This window comes from Rhipicephalus sanguineus, chromosome 5 (genome assembly GCF_013339695.2).
Source record: "Rhipicephalus sanguineus isolate Rsan-2018 chromosome 5, BIME_Rsan_1.4, whole genome shotgun sequence".
Lineage (NCBI taxonomy): Eukaryota > Metazoa > Arthropoda > Arachnida > Ixodida > Ixodidae > Rhipicephalus > Rhipicephalus sanguineus.
In genome coordinates, this window is record NC_051180.1 from 191,045,362 (window position 1) to 191,067,580 (window position 22,219).

Consider the following 22,219-nt stretch of genomic DNA (forward strand, 5'->3'; position numbering starts at 1 on the left):
TCGTCGTATCGCGTTAGATGGTCAACAGCGACGATGGCCCAGCGGTTACCAGCCGAAGTCAGAGGAAGTGGTCCATACAAATCGATGCCCACGCGCCCGAACGGACGGTTAGGGCAAGGTAATGGCTGTAGACCTGCTGGCGACATGTGCGTTGCAGGTTTTCGGCGTTGGCAATCGAGGCAGGAGCGAACGAACTTCTGCACGTAGCGGTACATCCCACGCCAGAAGTATCGTTGTCGAATGCGGTGGTAAGTTTTGGATACCCCAGAGTGCGCGCATTGCGGGTCAGAGTGGAAGGCCTCGCATATTTCAGAACGCAGACTGCGGAGTATCACTAGTAGCCACTGGCGGCCGTCGGCGTTGTAATTGCGTCGGTGCAGGAGGTCGTCACGAACGGCGAAATGGTGGGCTTGACGACGCAACGCGCGAGTGGATGGTGTTGCCGTCGGATCAGTGAGCAAGTCGATCAGCGAGGTGATCCATTTATCCTTGCGCTGTTCGGTAGCGATAGTGTGAACGCTGATCGAAGCAACAGCTATGTGAGATACTGAGCAGGGGGCACTGTCGTCAGGCAAGGGAGAGCGCGAGAGGGCGTCGGCGTCAGCATGCTGGCGTCCGTTGCGGTACAGCACGCGGATGTCGTAGTCCTGCAGGCGAAGTGCCCAGCGGGCGAGACGGCCTGAGGGATCCTTCAATGACGACAGCCAGCATAGTGCATGATGGTCGGTGACGACATCAAATGGGCGACCATACAAATAAGGTCGAAACTTTGTAAGGGCCCATATGAGCGCCAGGCACTCTTTTTCCGTGACTGAGTAATTGGTCTCGGCTCTGGTAAGCGTACGGCTTGCGTATGCCACGACATATTCGGGGAACCCTGGTTTGCGTTGCGCAAGGACAGCGCCGAGGCCTACACCGCTGGCGTCCGTGTGTACCTCCGTTGGGGCCGTAGGGTCGTAGTGGCGTAGTATGGGAGGAGACGTCAACAAACGACGGAGCTTTGCGAACGCGTCGTCACACTCGGACGACCACGAATTTAGGGGTCCGTTACTTCCAAGGAGCTTCGTCAGCGGCGATATGATGGCGGCAAAGTTTCGTATGAAGCGTCGAAAGTATGAACACAGTCCGACGAAACTGCGCAGTTCTTTGACGGACGTAGGTTTGGGAAATTCGGCCACGGCCCGAAGCTTGGCCGGATCGGGAAGGATTCCGTCTTTGGACACGACGTAGCCGAGGATTGTCAGCTGCCGTGCCGCAAATCGGCACTTCTTCAGATTCAGTTGGAGGCCGGCGTTGCTCAAACGGGTCAAGACATGCCGCAGACGTTGGAGGTGCGTGGAGAAGTCCGGAGCGAAGACGACGACGTCGTCCAGGTAACACAGGCACGTGTGCCATTTCAAGTTGCGCAGAACGGTGTCCATCATGCGCTCGAAGGTCGCGGGCGCATTACACAGACCGAACGGCATGACGTTGAACTCGTACAAGCCGTCGGGCGTGACAAAGGCTGTCTTTGGTCGAGCGTCATCAGCCATGGGTACTTGCCAGTACCCCGAGCGCAAATCGAGAGATGAAAAGAATTCTGCTCCTTGGAAGCTGTCAATCGCGTCGTCGATTCGCGGCAGTGGATAAACATCCTTGCGGGTGACCTTGTTGAGCCGTCGGTAGTCCACACAGAACCGCACAGAACCGTCCTTCTTCGCAACGAGAACAACACGAGACGCCCATGGGCTGTCGGAGGGCCGAATTACATCGCGTCGAAGCATATCGTCCACTTGCTCGTTAATTACCCGGCGTTCTGTGGGAGACACGCGATATGGACGTTGCCGCAGTGGTGGTTGGGCGCCAGTGTCGATGCGATGCGTAACAGCGGACGTGCGGCCGAGGGATGGTTGCCCGACATCGAAAGAATGACGAAATTCATCCAAGCACAGAAGCTGCGAACGCTGGACCGACGTAAGGTTGTCAGCAATGGAGGGACCAAATACATTAGTAGGTGACGAATCAGACGTGGAAACAGCACTGATGGTGCGGGAACTGGTACAGTGCGAGTCATCGGGTGCGTCCAGAACTTGTGCGTCTTCAACGGGTTCCACTTTGCCGAGACATTCCCCTCGAACCAACGTAACAATGCACGGGGATGGGTTGGTAACAAGAATAGCGGTGCTGCCCTGAGTGACTCGCACGGTCGCGAAAGGTACCAGCAACCCTTTCCTAGTGCAGACGCGGGCAGACGGCGAAAGGAGTGCAATGGTGTCGGAGAGACCGGCGCAGTAGACCGACACAGCCGTTGACGAGTTTGGAGGCACTTTCGTATCGTCTTTGACGAGGATCTTGCTCACTGCCGATGGACTGTCTGTCGGCGTCAAATGTGAGAATGGTGAGAGTTAGATTTCGGCTTGTGCGCAACGAATTACGGCGTCGTGGCGGGAGAGGAAATCCCATCCAAGGATGACGTTGTGAGAGCATGCCGCAATTACGATGAACTCGACGTCGTACAGAACGTCCTGAATGACGACGCGAGCAGTGCATACTGCTGTAGGATGGATACTCTGGGAGCTCGCGGTACGGAGGGACATCCCAGAAAGTGGCGTCATCACTTTTCGAAGTAAGCGGCAAAGTTTTGCGTCCATAACGGATACAGCGGCTCCAGTATCGATAAGGGCCGATGCGCGAACACCGTCCACAAGCACGTCGATTACATTCGATGGACTTCGCTGAGGGCTTTCACAGTTCGATAGCGTCGCAGCCCTTGCCTCCTGGACTGCGACGACTAGATTTCCTGCTCTCGTGCGACCGAACGTGGCCGCATGGGTGACAGTGATCGACGTCGTGGAGACGGAGAGCGGCGAGTAGCTGGTGGTGGGCGTGACGTCGGCGACATAGGTGGAGGTGGGTCGTAGAATGCGCGGCTTGACTGGCTGGTGACAGGTGACGCGACTCGAGGCGGCTGCACGCGTTGACAATAACGTGCCACGTGACCGGCGTAACCGCAAGCAAAGCAGATGGGCCGGTTGTCGGGGGTGCGCCATCGGTTCGTCGGGGTAGGTCCGGCCCATGTCGCAGGACGCGATTGACTGGTCGGCTGCTGAAATGACTGCATGGCGGGCTGCAGTCGGGGCCGAGGGATGGCGTCAGCATATGTAGCCGGCACACCCGCCTCAAAGAACGGAGGTCTAGTGGCGGCTTCGGCGTAACTCATTGGGGCAGCCGCAGGAATTACTTGGGGCGTCCTGGCGACAACTTGAGCGTAACTCTGGGGCGCAGGAGCCGGAGGTTGCGGGTGGTACTCAGGCATGACCTCCGCAATTTCCTGTTCAGTTGCTCGGCGGAGAGGAGGAAGAAGGGTGGTCGACGACTGTTGAACGTGCGGCGGGTGGGCAAAGGCGAGGAGAGAGACCTGGCGTGCAATTTCCTCGCGCACGAACGACTTGACTTCTGCCAGCAACGCGGCCTGGTCAGATATTGCCGCCAAGCCAGCAAGCTCTGCGTCGCGTGATGGGGAGCGACGGGTCATCGAACGCTGCCGGCGGAGCTCCTCGTAGCTCTGGCATAGCGTTATGACCTCGGCCACTGTGCCAGGGTTTTTGGCGAGCAGCATGGTGAAGGCATCGTCGTCAATGCCTTTCATCACGTTCCGGATCTTGTCAGACTCAGACATGGTTCCGTTGGCCTTCTTACACAAGTCTAAGACGTCTTCGATATAACTTGTGAACGATTCACCGGCCTGCTGAGATCGTTCACGTAAGCGCTGTTCGGCTTGCAGCTTACGAACTGCTGGGCGGCCAAAAACGCTGATGACGGCGGTCTTGAAATCGGACCAAGTCGCAAAATCGGACGCGTGGTTATTGTACCACAAGCTTGCTACGCCCGCGAGGTAGAATACCAAGTTGCTTAACTTGCCTTCCTCGTCCCATTTGTTGGGGATGCTGACGCGCTCGTAAATTGCGAGCCAGTCCTCCACGTCGGTGCTATCGGCGCCAGTGAAGATAGGTGGATCGCGTATACGGGGGACACCGGGACATGTGCTCGTTGCGAGAGGAGGCGTTTGCTGGGCGGCGTCTTGAGGCATGGTAGATGGCAGGGTACGGGATCGGAGTTCCAGGGGCATTGAATGGGAGCAGAGCACTCTCCACCAAATTGTTAAGGTATTTAATAGACAGCACTCAACGACAATGAGTAATGGCGACAGTCACGGCAAGGCACGAACTCCCTGCGCGAGCGGCGTTCTTCTTCAAGCAACCAAAGAGGACGACCCACTAGAAGGCGCTGGAGAGGGTAACCCATTAGCATGTCCCAAGGCTTCTCTACAGCTCTATTAACCTATCATTCATGCAGCTGCTTGTTTACACGACATACTGCTTACTGCAGGAAAGAGGTATCTGATAAGCGACAGTTTCTCCACATTCCACAAACCGCATTCTATGTCGTTTCTGGCAAGCAGTTGTCTTCTTCGATGCTTGGCTGCTAATTCTGCAAATCGATTTCAGCTTTCATGGAGCGGAAAAACTATTTGTACATTAGCAAGTGACATCAACCTTATGATGTAGTGCAAAATTTCGGGCAAGTGTGGCACAACAGCTATTCCTTTTTGAGCAACATCACTGTTGGAATGGCAGACTAGAGCAATGGAGTGGTACTTCCTAATCGGGACCTCTGCGACTAACACCTTTGTTTGAGTGACTGTGTGTGAATCTTTCCAATGTGTTATGTGTTCCGCTGAGTTGTTGTGCTATTCAAGTACAGAATAAAAAGCTTGGCATCACGTGCTAATGTGCAAGTAGTTTTTCAGCTCGATGCAAGCTGAAATCGATTTGCAGAATCAGCACTCAAGCACCAAAGACGACGACTGCCTGCAAGAAACAACATAGGACACAGTTTCTGGAATGCAGAGAAGCTGTCATTTATCAGATACCTCTTTCATGCGGTAAGCAGTATGCCGGGAAATGGGCCACTGCAGGAATGATAGGTTAAGAGAGCATTTTTAAAAGAGGCGAGCGAATGTTGGGTGAGTTAGTGTCTCGACATAGTAAATACCATCGTAAGTAGCGCAACTAGACAGGACAACAGTGTTCGTCTGTTCGTTTCTGTTGTCCTGCCTAGTTGCGGTACATACAATGGCATTTATAAGAGTGAATTGTAATCTTGTAAACAAATGCAACGATGGATGGCTGGCGTTACAGTGTAGAGCATGTGAGTGGGAACCTTTCTTTCAGAACACAAATGTTTTATCAGCTAATAGAGTTGAACTAACGAAGTTGATAATAGAAGCTGCAAAAATTGCAATAGGGGGTATCAATTTTGTTAGCACTCCTCGACTGTCCTTCTCGAATGAAGCACTGTCTTTCTTGAACATGGAGTAGTTCGCGAGTTGATCAGTATGCCGTATATTTTGCTAAAATAAAGCGGAAGAAGACACATCTCTCTGCATGGCACCTTGGTTAAGCTTGAGGGCACCACCCCATTGTCTACAAGTGCCTCGTGTGCAATAAACCATTTTTTTTAAAGTTAGTGCACAGATTGTCCCTTTTCGGCTTTGTGTTGCTTATGTGCTAAAAATTTTTACCAAGTGTGTTGAGGTCACTTATGAGTACAGAAAACAAGATACTTTAGAAATTTCAACCACAGATACACACAAGCACAAATTGCCCACACAATGCGCTTAAATTTAGGTATGTTTCAGAATCCCGGGTAAGCAAAATCAACGAGTTCCTCCACAACGGTGGCCATCACATTCGTGTCGTGGTTTCGGCAATACTCAGAACTTTATTTTCATCCTGCACGCAAATGGCACAATGAAGTCAGCCAAGCATGTGCGTGCAACAGCTTACCCTATGTCTTTAAAAAATTATAACAAATCGGAACATTTTCGAAGCATATGTTTTGACGCCTTCTGCACATCCTTCTAAGGCCTCACAGCAAAGTTACTTGAACACGGGCATGAGCTGGCGCTCTCATGTATAATTCGTTCAGGTGACCTGTCGGCGGGTTCAGGTGACGCACTTCCACATTCATCACCCTCAACACATATTGTAACCAGGCAGGTATTATCTACGCTTTCAGTAGTTGAGTTTTGTGCTGAAAAGTTACTTTCATTATTTTGCATCGAGGCGGTCTGGCGAAAAAGCGGCTCAACTGCTGCATGAAGTCGGCGATGTTTTTGCCGACGCGATAGAGAGCCGATAGCTTTCTTTTTTCTTTCCATATGGCAGACCCTTTCGCGCGGAAATCTAAAAATGACACTTACGTCTGTTGGGTGTCTGGAAGACAATGAGGTCCTGGAGTTTTGACACGAAAAAATAGCAGGACGAACAAGAAGCACATTCCGAAAAGACGGAGAAAGGATATTCAACTTGAAACGCTTGAAACTATACTACGCAGTTATCGTCGGCGGCTTCGGTGGAAAGAGAGCGAGATAAGAGCGAGAGCGGCGAGAGCGCCAGAGCGGCGTCACGGGCGGCCAATGAGAGGGCACGACACGATGACGTAGAATGACGAAGTATGTGGCGACCAATGGCGACCATGGGTGACGACATGTCTCGACCATAGCCTCCGAGATGGGGGACGCGCCCGCTATCTCGGAGGCCATGTCTCGCCTCTCGACGGCGGGAGGGTGAGGCGAGGTTGTGGAGAGAAAAAGACGCTTTTCTTCCGCCCTCGCTAGGAGCGCGCCTCGGCAAGCATGGTCTGCGCGCGAACGAACTAACTGGAGATGACGCTCGAAGGGTCCGGGGGCACTCTCGGTCCCCATACTGCCCATACATTGTATCACATTTTATTTCATCAATTAAGCGATGGTGATCGATGTTCGGCGAATGATTTTGTATCCTTCACGTGCATGGTGGGCTAAAAGATGGGAAAATTTGGTTTACCGATCTTCACATGTTAAAATGGGGAGAAATATAAACCCGCTACCCTTTCTTTTTATTGCGCATGCGGTTCAGGCGACCAATATTTGCGATTACGAACGTATACGAGCGACCGAAGTTCATATGTGCGTATTTTAATGGCAAAAGCTCTAGAAAAAAATGTTCACTAAACGTTTTAAAAAGACTTCTTGTAAAAAACGTTTTTTCAACGTCTTCTAAAAAACTTCTTGTGAAAAACGTTTATTCAACGTTGCATAATATACCTAGATGTATGCATACCTTTTTAGTCGTTTCAAGAAGTTTTTTAGAGGTTTTGTGTTTCGTGGGTTGTTCGATGTGCAGCCTCACATACGTATCTGTAGATGTCATTCCGTAAGTTACTTTACAAGCATGTTTTCGGTTAGTAATATTATAAAGTGTTGTACATGAAGCTTGCTTGTAAAAATAAAAGGTTACTGTTTAATTTGGCTTGTTCGAAGTTGCGGTTCTCGCCGCAAGAGAACGCTAGGTAAGTAGCGGTGTGCGAATATTCGAAAGTTTCGAATATTCGTGGAATATTACATTCGAAATATTCGTATTCGATTCGAAAATCGTGTATTCGGAAAGTTTCGAATATTCAATAACTTCGAATATTCGAAAAAATCGAATATGTGATTCGATTATCATGCATAAAATAACTCGTCTTCCACATTTATGCTGTGTTCGTATAGCTAAAAACGTTGCCGACAGGAGCGATAAACATCGTAAGTACACGGAGGCACGATATCTGCCTGCGACGAGCTCCTCAATACGTACGATTTATTGCTGGTGCATCTCCGACGTGCAGCGCTGTTGGCGATCATGTAACCATACATTTTCAATATTATGCGGCCGTAACGTGCCGCACTACCACTCGTTCACTATGCGGGACCACTTCTGAAGAAGGGACAGTGACCCATGTGACTGGTGGCGGACTGTAGGCACATTCAGGTACCCCAGTCTGGCAAAGCTTTGCCCCATGTACCTCCCTATACCAGCCACTTCTGTTCCAAGCGAGTGTGCCTTTTCAGTGGCAAGGGGGGGTCTCTGTTAGAAGGGAGCGCCTGCTGCCTGATCATGTGGAGCAACTCATATTTCTTCATGATAACATCTAGTCATTACTTTCATTGTGCCGTGATATTTGCTTGTGTTGTGATGTGCATTGTGCTAGCCTGGACATTGTGTTCTGGAGATAGCAGTGTATGTTGTGTTGCCAGTCAGGCTGTTAATGTTGTTGTTTTTCAAATAGCTACATGTTAAATAAAATATTGTTACTGTGGAGGCATTTTCCCTTTGATATTCGATATTCGATTCGATATTCGAAGGTGGATATTCGTATTCGATTCATATTCGAAAAATTTGATATTCGCACACCCCTATAGGTAAGTGAAGAAAGATGGCGCTGGCCTTTGTTGTGTAGTAGCTGGAGCTGCAGAAAGAGAAAAGAAGTACCGCGATGCTTTTGTGATGACCGATAAATTGTTTCAACTGCGGTGCCGGCTGAAGAAGGACATTGTGCGATGGCTGTGCGGGGAGCTTCGCCAGGACCTGAAGAGGCGGCGTACGAACACGAGCACAGCCCCGACCGATGTTGTTTTTGTTAAGCTACAAGTGCTTTGCGCCCTTCGCTTCTTCGCCACCGGCAGTTACCACGACGCGATCGCAAACAACGAGGACGTGGCGACCAGCTAGTCCAGTGTGGGTCTCACGATTCATGCTGTCATGGAAGCGATCGTCGAGCGCCTCGGCAATGAGTGGATCGCCCTCCCTGCCAAAAGGAAGGCCTTGTCCACATAGATGCAAGATTTGAAGGCTGCGTCGAGTTGGTCAACGACACATTTGTGAGCATAAGTGCGCCGTATGAAAAGGACGACGGCAACAAGGCTGCTTACTTTTGCCGCAAGAACTTTTACGCCCTCAGCGCCATGGTGGTAAGAACAAATTTCATCTTATTCAATCTCGCGCATGCCGTTAGTAGAATGCAAAGCAGGAACATGAAAGATAGCTTTGCGCCACTCTCCAATATTTTAACGACATTTGCCTTGGCACCAATTGCAGTGGTAGAAAAGAACGCAGTAGTCGCTGTGAACGGAGTTTCCGTCACTATTTAGTTTTGGCAGGGGTGACTTGATACCATAAAAAAGTTCATCGAGCTTCATATTTGATCGTGGTAGCTTTTAAGGAAAGTAATGCATGAAAGTAAATCAAACGTACTGATTGCGCTCTAATTTCATAAACAGTGATATGCAGACATGCAGTAACTGCCACATATGAAATGAAATATAAAGCTGTCGAAGCTGCGCTTCGAAAGCAACTCGAGAGAAATAAGTGCGTTGGACCACACAGTTACAGTTGTTCTGCACGTAGCTGGTTGTATTGCTGTTGCCGACTTCCTTCCAATGCAAATAACACTCTGCAGGTATGTGACCAACCTTGCCGATGACTGCCCTCGCACTCGGGGCCCGTGCACGATGCCTTCATGTGGAGGACATCCACCGTGAGCCACGACTTGGGCAGTGGACTCTGTGGCCAGGGTAGTGAATAGCTGCTTGGTCGTGAGAATGCATGTGTGGTGTCTTAGTGGAGCAAAGACATTCTTCATGGTAATTTTATTACACGCTGCATGGTTCTTAACTACTCGAGTCTCTTTGTCCAAATTTCTGCCCCATATGTTACTACTGGCAGCATATACCTTGGTCGAACACTATCTACTTTAGTGGCACTGGTGTTCCCTTGAATGAAAATTCTTTCATGCACACATTCGACAAAACAAGGCGTACTGAGACCCGAGGCAGCACACAATAATCCAAGTTGCTCTCAGTGTATATCGCAACTTGTCTTTCTCTGTTCATGGGAAAGACTACTAGTGCAAGGGAAGGTCAAGCACGAAAGAAACTTTCATGAAGACATTGTATGATCCTTTATTACAAAGTGGTCAAATAATAAATAGTCAGCACGTGGTGATACAGAAATGAAATGCTGCACTCCGAGGCTATTTTAATAAATAGAATACATGAAATGCAACTGCCATAAATATTGTAAAACAATTATGCATAGAATGGTCAACTTGTACGAAAAAAATACAAATAAGCAAGCACAGCCAAGTGTTGTATAGCAATAGAATAAGTCAACTGACATCTCAAAGGTACTTCAGTCATGGTTCATAAAAAGAGCTAAAAAACAGCTCAAAAGATTGCAAAGAAACATGATGTCACTTTACATTCCCGGCCCAAGCACAAAAAAAAAACTAAGGGAAACCAAGCCTTGAGTGTACTGACCGTCTGCAACCACCCCTTGCACATCAGTCCCATGCAACCAAAGGAAAGCACAACACCCTTACCACCAAAGAAGACGCGCCTTCTGTCACTCCCCTCACCTGGTCTATGAAAGAAGTTAAGGGTTGCAGTTCAACATCCTTGTTGTCATTCCCCCTGACGAAGGAATTGAGTTGATTCGAAACTGTCTGGAAGTAAGCCCATTTTGTCGTTGGAGCCTTTCAAAAGTCGTAATTAGGTAGCCTAACCAGACAAGCAATTCAGTCAATATGTCTAGCTGTAAAAAAAGGAAAGCAGTGCATATCAGTCACATGATGGCTTCGAATAAGTTAAAAGAAATGAGAAAGGAATAGTACATGTTCAAGTATATACTCATATTATGCTAATTGGAACACTGTCCTCCGCAGGTGATAACGCACACCCGCTGAAACCTTGGCTGCTTAACCCGATCCCTGGAGCATATCGTGCAGGATCCTCTCCTGCCCGAATCAACTGCACCCATTCGTCACTGCGGTGTGTCGTGTAACTGCGCACTGGAGCCCTCAGGGCCCGCTTTCTGTGCCTGCAGAGGTACACAGCACTATGGCCCACTCTTCAGGTCGAAGATCATCGCAGTTTGTGTGGTGCTTCACAACCTCGGTGTTCTGCAGCAGCTGTCTGAGCCAGACGACATCCCTTGCACTGAAGGAACTCGAATGAGAAGATGCGGACCTTTACAACAATAGCGATGATCCGGCTAGAGTAGGCATGTACTAAGCGGGTAGGCAAAGGCGGGATCACGCTGTGCAGTGGTTCACAGCTGGGCACCACTGGATGCGATGGGGTTTACATTCCTGCGAGATGTGCACAGAAACATGTAACACAAGAAGCTCTTGTTTTTTCTCATGACAAAGAAGCCACTTGCAGTGTATTCGATCCTATACCTATCTCCTGTACTTGTGTTCTTGCAGGAACTGTATTCTGACAAAATCTTCATTGTGTTGGTTCATTGAGAGTATGGTAATTGTACCAGGCAGTTAGGCAAAAGCTTGTTCAGATTCTGCAGCAATTCATTGCAGGAGTAGTTTGTTGACACCATAGTAACTCTGGAAACAGTCTGTGTTATTTCGCAGCAGCGCATGCAACCTTGAATGTCATTCTAGAGCATTGTCTTCAGCACTTTGCTCACAATGCGAACCCAGTGAAAGACATATCACATCATGTGATGACCGTACGAGTCTGGCAGGAGCTGTACAAACGCTCTATTCATGTAGTAGCCACTCGTACATGCAAGAGCACAAGCTTACTCCGGTTGGTAATCTATGTAAACACGTATAGTGCACAAAATGAACCAGTACCGAAAGGGGCGACGCGGACACAGCGCTGTGTTGCTCCTGTCCTGGTTTCTCTTGTGCACTATAGAGATTTACATGCAAGAGTAATAAGTGATGTTTCAGAATGTATTGTGAGGCAATTCGCCATCTTTTCTAATGATATTCCAACTGCTTTGCAGAAATCGCCTTGTTGGGCAACTATAATATGGTTTGTCCTGGCAATAATAAAATGCACACAAGTTGTCTCATTATTCACATCATTGTCTCATCATTCACTGCTGCCAACAACAACAAAGGATGCCTCTAATATTGTGTCAGCCTGTTTCGAAACAAGGGCAATTAGAAAAAAGACATCTCGTGCACAGTTTGTGCACTTCTTAGTGCTGCCAGTCCAATGTAACATCAACTGCGTGAAATACTACAATTCCTCTTTTTTATCTGTGGTCATTATGCACTTCTTATTCGTATGTTATAAGCAACGTAGAAGTACCTTCCATAGTGTCTTTCGGAGATGCATCAATTCTGCGGATTGAGATTCGGCTTGACCATATCTATCAGATTCCATTGACCGTGAATAACGTGAGGTCCTGATACTTAACTCTTATTGCTTCTACTTCTGTATATTTACATGATTGTAACTTTTATTTACAGTAGTCCTTACGAATTATAAAGAACAGAGACCGACGGCCTGGCTGCCTTCTTCTTCCCCCTTTATTCCTCACTAAACCTAATGATGATTGCAGGCGCGCGGTGCGCGACCGTCATCGTCTTCCATTTTCAACACGCATCCTTAGCGAAACATATAGCAACATCTTAATGATCACGACTGTTCAGGTACATACTTCGCGCATCGGAGACGTTATAAATAGCAGAACTGGCTGTTGGGCTAGTAGGTACATTACTTCAGATACACTAGACACTGAACCGCCACCACAACAAAAAAAGGCAGAAAAAACTGAAGGGGCGTTATTAATACTTGCAATGCTGTGCAGCTCCTTATCTTTAAACTATGGGCAGCGCTTCTGGACGCCGCGGGCCTTGGGAACGAAGGGCCGCCGAAGCCCAACACAGAGTCGACGCGCATAACTGTAACGATGCGGCCGTTGTCCACCGAATGTGCGTCGCCAAATCAAACGGCCCTCCGCCTGTACTCCTGCAATAAGCATGTGCATAGCTGAAACGTCAAGACTACCCTAGTGAAACGCAAGCTTACCTGATTGCGCTGCGATTTCGCGCCTCGGGCTCGCGCTGCCGCCACCTCACTTCGCCATTGACGCCGTCACTCCGGCGGCGGCCTGCTTCTGGGGCCCAGGCAGTTAAGGCGCTCTGTCAGCGTCTGTCACAGCTCCCGTCGTACCTCCGGCAGTAAGTCACAAGCCACCCCTCCCATACGGGGACGATCGGTAAAAAAAATCCAACATCGCGCCCACTGTTCAGCAATCTGCCGACATTTATTTATTTATTTATTTATTTATTTATTTATTTATTTAAACATACTGCAGACCAACATTCTGGTCCAAGCAGGAGTGGCAAAAGAAAACATCAAGTGAATGGTTACAGCAAAAACAAGAATACATGACTTTCTTGCAAACAAAAGAACACTATCATTCTTACGATAAAAGAGGCATCACGTCTGTGCAACAACAAGATTACAACATATGGGAACGCTAGACACCAACAAGATAATTTTCCAGTGACGTAGCAAAAAAAAAACACAGAACACCACGCAGAACACCTACACAAAAAATTCGGCAGATCCCACGTACCCTGGGAATCGACGTAATGCGAAGCATGCGCGTGATGGTGACTGTGGCGTAATTTTTCACATTGAGCGAAACGTTACGGAATGACGCTAGAGGAATGTGGAATTGGTATACCCACACTCCTCTGTTGAAGAGCATATGTATTCTATAACAATACCAATTGTTTACAGTTGCGTAACGATGCCAACATGGGTGTTACCAACACCAGACGCGGTAAGCTGGTTATAGTGCTTATGCTTCAATACTGGATAGCGCGAATCCGAACAGGCCAAAGAAGGAACAGAGATGCACAGGACAGCTGTTAGCTCGCAAGTGAGCTTCATTCAGGAAAGTTTCCCTAGGTATGCACACAGCCTAGTGGCACGTGCAGCAGCACTGCACGTACGTTACAGTCAGAGTTACAATTGTTATGCTTATACTTGTCCGTTATAACGGAGAACGCACGCACGTTTCACGAATCCGTGTGTAGGTGTAGAATGGTTTCTTGACAGTTCTTCAACAGGGTCATCACCACCGTGATCAGTGATCACCAGCGGCTGGACCGGACTTGTTAATCGGATCCGTTCGTGATCCCGGCTATTAGGAGTCTAAGTGTAGTGAAGTGCGAGGTATAGTGCAACTGGTGGAAATCCTGGACGCCTCTTACGATGAAATGATGTATGATGCCTCCTGTCGTGGACGTAGCAGCGAGGCCTTTTGATGCCCTGTCCACACCCAAGCAGTCTTTTTCGCAGTATAAGGACCAATCGTTGTTGCGTATGGATAAATCAATGTTGAAGTCACCGGTAATGATGAGAGGCCTGGTTCTCTCAGCAGATTTATTGTAGGAAGCATTGACCCCGGTTTTTCGTTATCCACGTTGCGGACCTCGTGGACGAGTGGATGGTAGTTGAGTATCTTCCAGGGGTGTTCTGTCTTCAAGTTCCTCACTTTCCTTGCGTCCGCCGCGGTGGTGTAGCGGTTACGGTGCTCGGCTGCTGACCCGAACGTCGCGGGTTCGATCCCGGCCGCGGCGGTCGTATTTCGATGCAGGCAAAATGCTAGATGCCCGTGTACTGTGCGATCTGGGTACACGTTGAAGAATACCCAATAGTCAAAATTTCCGGAGCCCTTCGCTACGGCGTCTGTCATAATCATATCGTGGTTTTGAGACAAAACCCCAAGAATTATTATTATTATCACTTTCCTCGCGTGTCAATGTGTATGTTCGCGTTTAATGTGTTGATTTAGACTCTGTATCACCTGTGGCACATACCCGCATAACATGAACTCGGGTATGCGGGTATGTGCCCCACGTGACTGAGGGAAATGGTTTCATGACGTACGCGACAGGTATTTTGCGTTATTCATCTCATGACCAGTTAATCGTCTTCGTCATACACTGATCCCCTGCTATGCCAATTTTCGTATATTACAAATTATGGAGACGACCAAGAGAGCGCCCAGACGTAGGCGGCTAGATAGATAGATAGATAGATAGATAGATACGTAGATAGAAACGGCCAAAGTGCCTGAGGTTCGCTAAGAAATGCTTCGCATTTAATAACCAGAGAAATAACTATTGCAGCAATGTCGACGCTGGCTTGGCTGGCTCGCTTATTGGCTAGAAAAGTTACTATGGCTTCGTCCCTGGTCAAAAATGGCGCTAAATTGCAGACGGTATAGTCTGCTTCACGACTTTGAAACTGAACGCGTCACTTCCGTTTTATCTTTTTGTTGTTGCTTTTACAATCAAGTAAACAAAATGTTACTTGATTGCACGTTTCTTTGTATTTCATGTCCCCTTCACGTCACGTTTCGCAAGCAGTTCATGCGTTTGCGTCATCATTGCGTACACGTCACGCCTACGTCAAATTCGACAGAAATTGGCGGAAGTCCAGAATAGCACCCCAGAATGTCTGAGAACATTCGAAATTATTTTACGATCATTTGTTAGGCTTGAGCGCGCAAACGCGAACAGCTGAGTTCATTCGAACTAACGCGGCCACCAGCGGCTCGAATGTTTGATGCCGCATGCATAAATGCCGATGCGCCTGGCTGCGGTTCAGCTTATCGACGGCCGACGCCCTGTTCGCCACTATCAGTGTACAGCATATACGCCTTGTGCACCGCCTATTGGCCTCGAGATATTGGAGTGGCGCCCTCTCGCGTGTGACGTCAGAGCGGGGACTCCGCTCTCAACCGCGCTGCAGCAGCCGCTGCTCCTGTATGCGGATCGTCTGCTTCAGGCGGGTACTTTGTCGAACGAACAGCCTCGCGACGGTCAACTAACGCCTGCAACGAATGTTTTCGAGTGTAATCTTGAACTTGCTTTAGTTGCGGCCAGTCGACAGGGCCCAGAAATCCCCCGGATGGCCGACGAGTTCACCGATGCCACCGACCGCATGGCTAGTAAGAAAGTGAAACTATTTGTGAGTGTTCTCGCTCGTTATCTTGTTTCCGCCGTACGATACTAATTAGTTTGGGTGTTTCTTTCGACATTTCAGTAAGCGTGCCGTTCTCCAGCATCTACAAGTATGTAGATAAAGCTTGTGAAAGGTCGCGGTGCCTCATCGAGGGCGAGGCAGTGTACGACGCAGGCCACATTGTTGAATGCGCGGTCAAGGCCGTCAACGGAGATCGCATCACCGTCGCAGCTCTCGTCCTGCAAACAAGTGCCGCCTTGTTGCACACCCCCCTGCCGATGCCCATGATTGCAGTTTGTCCCGTTATGTTGGTTCAGTGAGAACGAGATTACGTCGTAGTTCATATTAATACCTCACAGGGCCGTCGCATGGGTATTAGAATATAACAAATGGTTAATCGCTGATTACACCACGCACAGGGCCACAGAGATTAACGTGGCAAAGGCAAGCTGGGCCCAGTTTCACGCCACGCAGCCTAACGAAAAGCTTAAAGAGCTCCGCTTTTAAAGAAGTGCCTGCAGTGCCTCAGGTGAAAACTTTTAGAGAATGTGCACTAAACAGCGGCCACAGGTTTCGCTTATGACTTTACGATAAGCAGTCCGCTAGGCGCGCGCTTGCCTCCATAAGTAAAATACGTATGTACGCCATCCAAATGCAGTATAGTCTCAGATATCCTGCGCCGCTCAGCTGAGCTCACGACGCGTGCTCACGTGCGAGGCGATTCGGAGGCCGCGTCGTCGGCTCCTTCTCTAGGGGCCTTCGCGGCAGGTAGTGGGACGGCACCGCACCTGGTGTAAGTCGCCTATGCTTATAGCCTGCGTGCAATAAACGGCTCAAGTATTGGCGAAGCGCTTAAACACAGTCACAAGCTTACCTAAGAGTGACGCGTACAGTGGTAGCAGAAGTCACTGTCCGCGAAGTGCTTGCTGCACACGGTCGATGAAGGCGTGGGGCGCATTCCCATTCTCAGCTTGACGATCCACTCCTCCTTCAGCTTCGGGTCCTTAGGGTAGTTGTGAAATCTAACGCCTTTTTCACGAGCGGACGATGTACACTGAGGCACAGAGCAGTACTTCACCAGTGCACAGCACTCGCCGCGCAGACAAGCGGCCGCAGTTCTAAGAAACAAAACGGTGTAGTCCTAAATGAACGTTAAAAGCAGTCCCACGGTCGTTCGAACAGCGTCAGTAGCCACCATACGCAAGATAACCAATTGAACTGCTTTTTTCTTGAGATTTACCACAACGGTGGTTTCAACGCGGCGCTGGGCTTACGTAGCAGACGAAAGCGCGCGAATCCCTGCTCTGACGTCATGCAGGCGCCGTTCGCAGCGCCGCCATCGGTCGCACACCAGGCCAATAGAGGCGCCAATGATAGCCACCTAGCGGGCGCCGCCGACAGTACGTGCGGGAAGCCGAGCAGACGACAGCGCTTTGCACAGCTTTGCTGTGAGGAGATGAATGAAGTTCGCGGCTGCTACTTCCCCTTCGTGCGGGAGCCAGACAACTAATTCTGCACATGGCAGCTGCAGGAAAGGCGCGGGCCTCTACGAAAGTGGACTTGTGCGCGATGTTTGTCACGAACGAGCGCTTAACTAAGCGCACGTCGCCGATTTCGAACGACGGCATGAAAGCCTGGCGCCGACGGTTCGTGCGCGACAGAGCGCGCGCATCGAAAAAACAAGTATAAACAGGCGCCGAGAGCGCGCCCCATACCCTCTCCGCAGAAGACGCCACCGACACAGCCAACGCACGCGAAAGATCGGGATATTCGAGAAAGCAAAGCCGAGCCAGCGGCGCCGACTGATTCCGCAGACGAATCGGTGAGAGGATCTCGCCCTTTCCCTAGCTTTCGCTTTGCTACGCACGGACGAATCATACGCACCTTCCCGAACCCAGGCGCGAGCCGATACCAGGCCCCGGAAAGTCTCAAGTTCTCGCGATCGCCGCAGAGGGCGAAAAAATCGACCGCGGCGAGTTCCATCGATATGCGCGCAGAGTGGAGCTACTGACTCCTCTTTTAGCAGTCGGCTATCTTAGTTTGCATTTTCCCTGCTCGGGGCGCTAAACCACCCACATTTTACACTTTAAGAAATTGTTTTGCGCAAGCCAATGAATCATTCAAACATGTTATTTTGCTTTGGATAGCTAGGGAGTTACTTATGTTTACACCTAATATGTATAGCTGCTTTTTAATTGATGTGTCAACGTTTTAGGACTTCAGTGATGACTAACTGGACCAAAATCCAATTTGTATCCATTTTTTTCCGTGGCCGTTGGCATTCAAATTGTTCGGCGGCAACGTAAATGCGGAAGCACCTTTCGCTTCAGTTCGCAGACGCCCTTTTATCTTTACAGCACTAGTAGCTGACTCAGTTTACCGGCGAATTTAGGAATGCCGCAGCGATCGAGATCGAGGGGTACGTTTCACGCTTTCATGGAGTCGATCTGTTGATTCCGCACCGTAAACAGGTAAGCCGGAGCGTCAGTTATGCTCTTGTTCAATGGTCCGTCGTCGTTTCTTCGACATTTGTTACATCAACTAATATATTGCTATAATGACGAATACATAAACCACATATTGTTCAGTGTCAGCTTTGCATTGCCGTGTAACTTGCACACGTGCACGTCTGGTTTGTGATTTCGGTGTACTGTACCTAAAGGGATTGCGCGTGATTTTTCAATAGGACGCCTAGGCAATTTGAAGTGGCTATGCGTGCAGCGTTTCTAATAATCAAGCACAAGTTTTTTAAAAGAGATTTTATATCCGCGAGGGGCGCGAACAGCGGTGATTATTGAACGTAATGGCAATCGCATTAGGTGAAAGAGAACGTTCTTTGTGGTTCTTCATGAATGATTAGATTGTGTTAGACATTTAGATTATTATCAGCAGTCCTTAAAGTCAAGGGGGCTTAAAGTTAATGCGGTCTCTGGGGGTCTCATACCCCTCCACCGATATTGAGATCTAACACTTATCTCGCCAGAATGTAGGGGTGTGTGTGCGCTGGGATCGTCGAGATTGTTCAGAAACCCTTATCATTCCTTGGTTTCACGATTACTATAAAATCTAAATTTTGTAACGAATTTTGCCTGATGAGTATTTTGTACCTTCCACTCTGTAACGGCAGTGGTTTCGCGAATATTATTTCTTATGTCACAAGTGTCGAAGCTTCGTTTCGCTGCTACAATAGATGGTAATTTTCATTGTTTACTTGATTGAAAGTGTGTATTTCAGCTGATGTGTTTTTTTCTAAAGCGGATATAGAATTAATGTAATGATGTGTACTTTCAGAATACCAAGATTTCCCCGACTTCTCTCCAGAGCTCTCAGCATCAAGGCGTGAGACCAGTAAGTGGGAGCTTTCCAAAAATAAAGCACAATGTCATTACTCCTGCTTCAATTTATATAGTGATATACAGCATTCTTTTCCAGTGCCCCTCAATATCTCTCCACCAATACAAGAGCCAGCATCCCAGGGGGCACAGGAGCCATTGCCAACAGCACCAACTACACAGAGTATGTATTCTTCCTCTTATTAAAGCAAGATTAATGCAAGATTACATAGTAATTCCAGTAAGTGTGTCTTCATTCTACAAAACAAAAAGGAATTATTCCCACATGCGTCCCCAATATATAAATATTGGCACTACAACTGGTTAATGATACAGCTCATTACATTAAATAGATGCTTTCATTAAATAAACGCCCTTTTGTTTTAACGTTTTACTATCTGCCACTGGGTGTGTGCCTACTTTTGGCCAGTCATATACGTGGCTGTGTGACAAAAAATACATTTTGCCTGTGTTTATTTTGTTCTCATAACATGCAAAAATACCAAATTAGCCTTTTACACTAGCCTGACCTGGTATTTCAATTTGGGCACAGCTTGCAAATTTTGTAAGGGATGCACACAAAATTCCAGGTAATAATACATTGCATTAAAATACAAATGTACGTGTTTCTAGTGTACCAAACTTAGCAAACCATTTAACCAAAGTGTAAGTTTTAAAGCCTCTAGCTTAGACTTAACATTAGTGATGTGGCTTTTTCATTTTCCAGGAACCCAAAGAGCCAGGACCAGGACCCGGAAAGTGCTCACTCCATGTTATATGAAGAGGCTTCAGCACTACTGCGACGAGAACTCCCACCTCCATCAAATTGTTGCAAGACTTAAAAAGTCCAAGAAACCAATTGCATCTCGTGCGCAGCTTCTTGAAGCAGGCAGGTACCTAAAGAAGGATTTTTTGGAAATTCTAAGAGTGCAAATACATCTGCAACCACTGAAAAAACATGGGAGACGATGCCCGATGCAACTTGGACAGTTTGCCCTCAGTCTTTACTTTACAAGCCCTGAGGCATATAAATATCTATCAAAGGTACTAAGTAGGGGTGTGCGAATAGTGAAATTTCATCTCGAATCGAATAGTGCCGCATAGTGGCCGAAAATATCGAATAGTATCGAAGCGTGCACTGTCAGTAACGGCAAGAGAAAGGAAAAATCAAGAAAGCTACGGCGTGGTGACAGGTTTGTTATGTGCTTGTTCGGGAGTTTTTTTTTTTCAGGTTTTATGGGCGCGCAACCATGTTGATAGAAGAGCTGCCATTCCAGTTAGCCGTGCCACTCTTAACCTCTTGGGCAACAGAAGGTGGTGGTACGGTTGCTAGTTTTTTTTTTGTATAATTGTACAATATGGCTCATCTGACAACGGTCACGTTATTGTGCTCCATGGCCATGCTCTGGGCCCAAAAATCTTCAGGCGCCCGTTCACAGCAGCGTTTTGTTTTAGCACCGGAACGATGGGAGTTTCTGAACGAATGGGGCAGTACGGCAGTGGCGAATGTGCAGCGTGATCAAATTTTCACATGTGAAGCCAATCCTCAAGGGTTTCGCATGCCAAATTCGGGATGTTCTACGGCACTTGCGGCATACGCGACCGCACTATTCAAAAGTCCGTACCTTCGTTTCGGAAGTGAAGTTGAGAAGGGCTTGCCACTTTTCTTGTCTTTCTCTTTTTTTTTCGTGCTGAAATAACATAACCTCCTCTAAGGTAAACACGTGCTCATTTTCGAACCAGGAAATTGGTGAAAGTTTTAACGAAGGCCTATTGTAACGACGTTAGCGTTAGTTTTAGCCACCCCACCTTCACCAAGTTGCACCATTGGCCTTTGTCGCGTTTTAGATATTCGTACTGTCGAATTATTCAAAAGTTTGAATACTAGCTATTCGAAAGTCGAATCGAATTATTCGATTAGTTAGTATTCGATTCGAATTCGAAACTCGAATATTCGCACACCCCTAGTACTGAGCCTTCCCACAGTGAAGTCCTGAAGGACGTGGCTGTCGGCCGTAAATATAAAGACAGGAGTTCTGCCTCAGATTCTCGAGTTATTCAAAGAAAAGGCAAAAAAAAAATTGGGAAATTCAAGACAGAGCTTGCTGCCTAATTTTTGACAAAATTTCATTTAAAAAAATTTGCACTATGACTCTAAGGAAGACATCATACATGGATATGTTGATAACGTCAGAGAAAGAACAAATGGCACAGCGCACACTGCAGCACTTGTGGTCTCTGGGATAGCGAAGAAATGGATACAGCCAGTAGCCTTTTTGAGAAGAGAGGGTACAGTTCACGCAGGGCCCCTTTTAATGTCATTGAAAAAGCTAATCATTGAGCTAAAGGCATGTGGCCTCTGCGTCAAAGCATTGGTTTGTGACCAGGGTAGCAGCAATTGCGTTATTGCAAGGACACTGGGTGTGAGCCCTGACAGGCATTTCTTTATTGCTGATAAATAGAAGATTTCCTTCATTTTTGACGTCCCCCACCTGTTGAAATGTATGAGGAATAATCTGAGGAAGCATGATATTCCTATTGGTGATAAGGTTGCTTCCTGGGGGCATATTAAGAATTGTATGAATCAACACATCATCTGAAACTAAAATGCCTACCTAAACTCACTGAGGGCACATCTATGAAAGTGCATTTGGTAACATGAAAGTAAAGTGGGTGCTCAGCAACAGTGTCTATCTAGCAATAGAAGCATTCATAGCATTTAATGTTCTCCACCAGAAGCCACAAGCACAGCTGAGTTCGTTGTTAAAATAGATCAGTTTGATGCATTAAACAGTTCTTGTGTAAAGATAGCTGAGAGAAAAATGAGGTATACAATTAATACTTCTACAGGGTACATTGAATTCTTGCATTCTTGGATTCAATGGATTAAATCTTGGATATTCAAAGAACCTAGGCAACCAAGAACCATTAGGGATGGCAGGTGATAATTAAAGCGGTTTGTATGCTGTGGGCAGATCTGCAGGAATCCTATAACTTCAAGTTTTTGCTCGCTCGTCGTCTGAATCAGAATCCCTTGGAGAACTTGTTTGGGATCATTCGGCAGCAGCACAGCTGTAACGAGACTGCAAACACATTTCAGTTCACTGCCGGTCTCAGGCATATGTCGGGAAGCTCTTCAAGCTTTCAGATGAAGCAGGATCGCGAGTTGGGCTAGTTGGTGGATGTTCATCGTAATATAATCGACAGCGCAACGGGTTAAACACGGACAGAAAGAAGAGAAGGACAC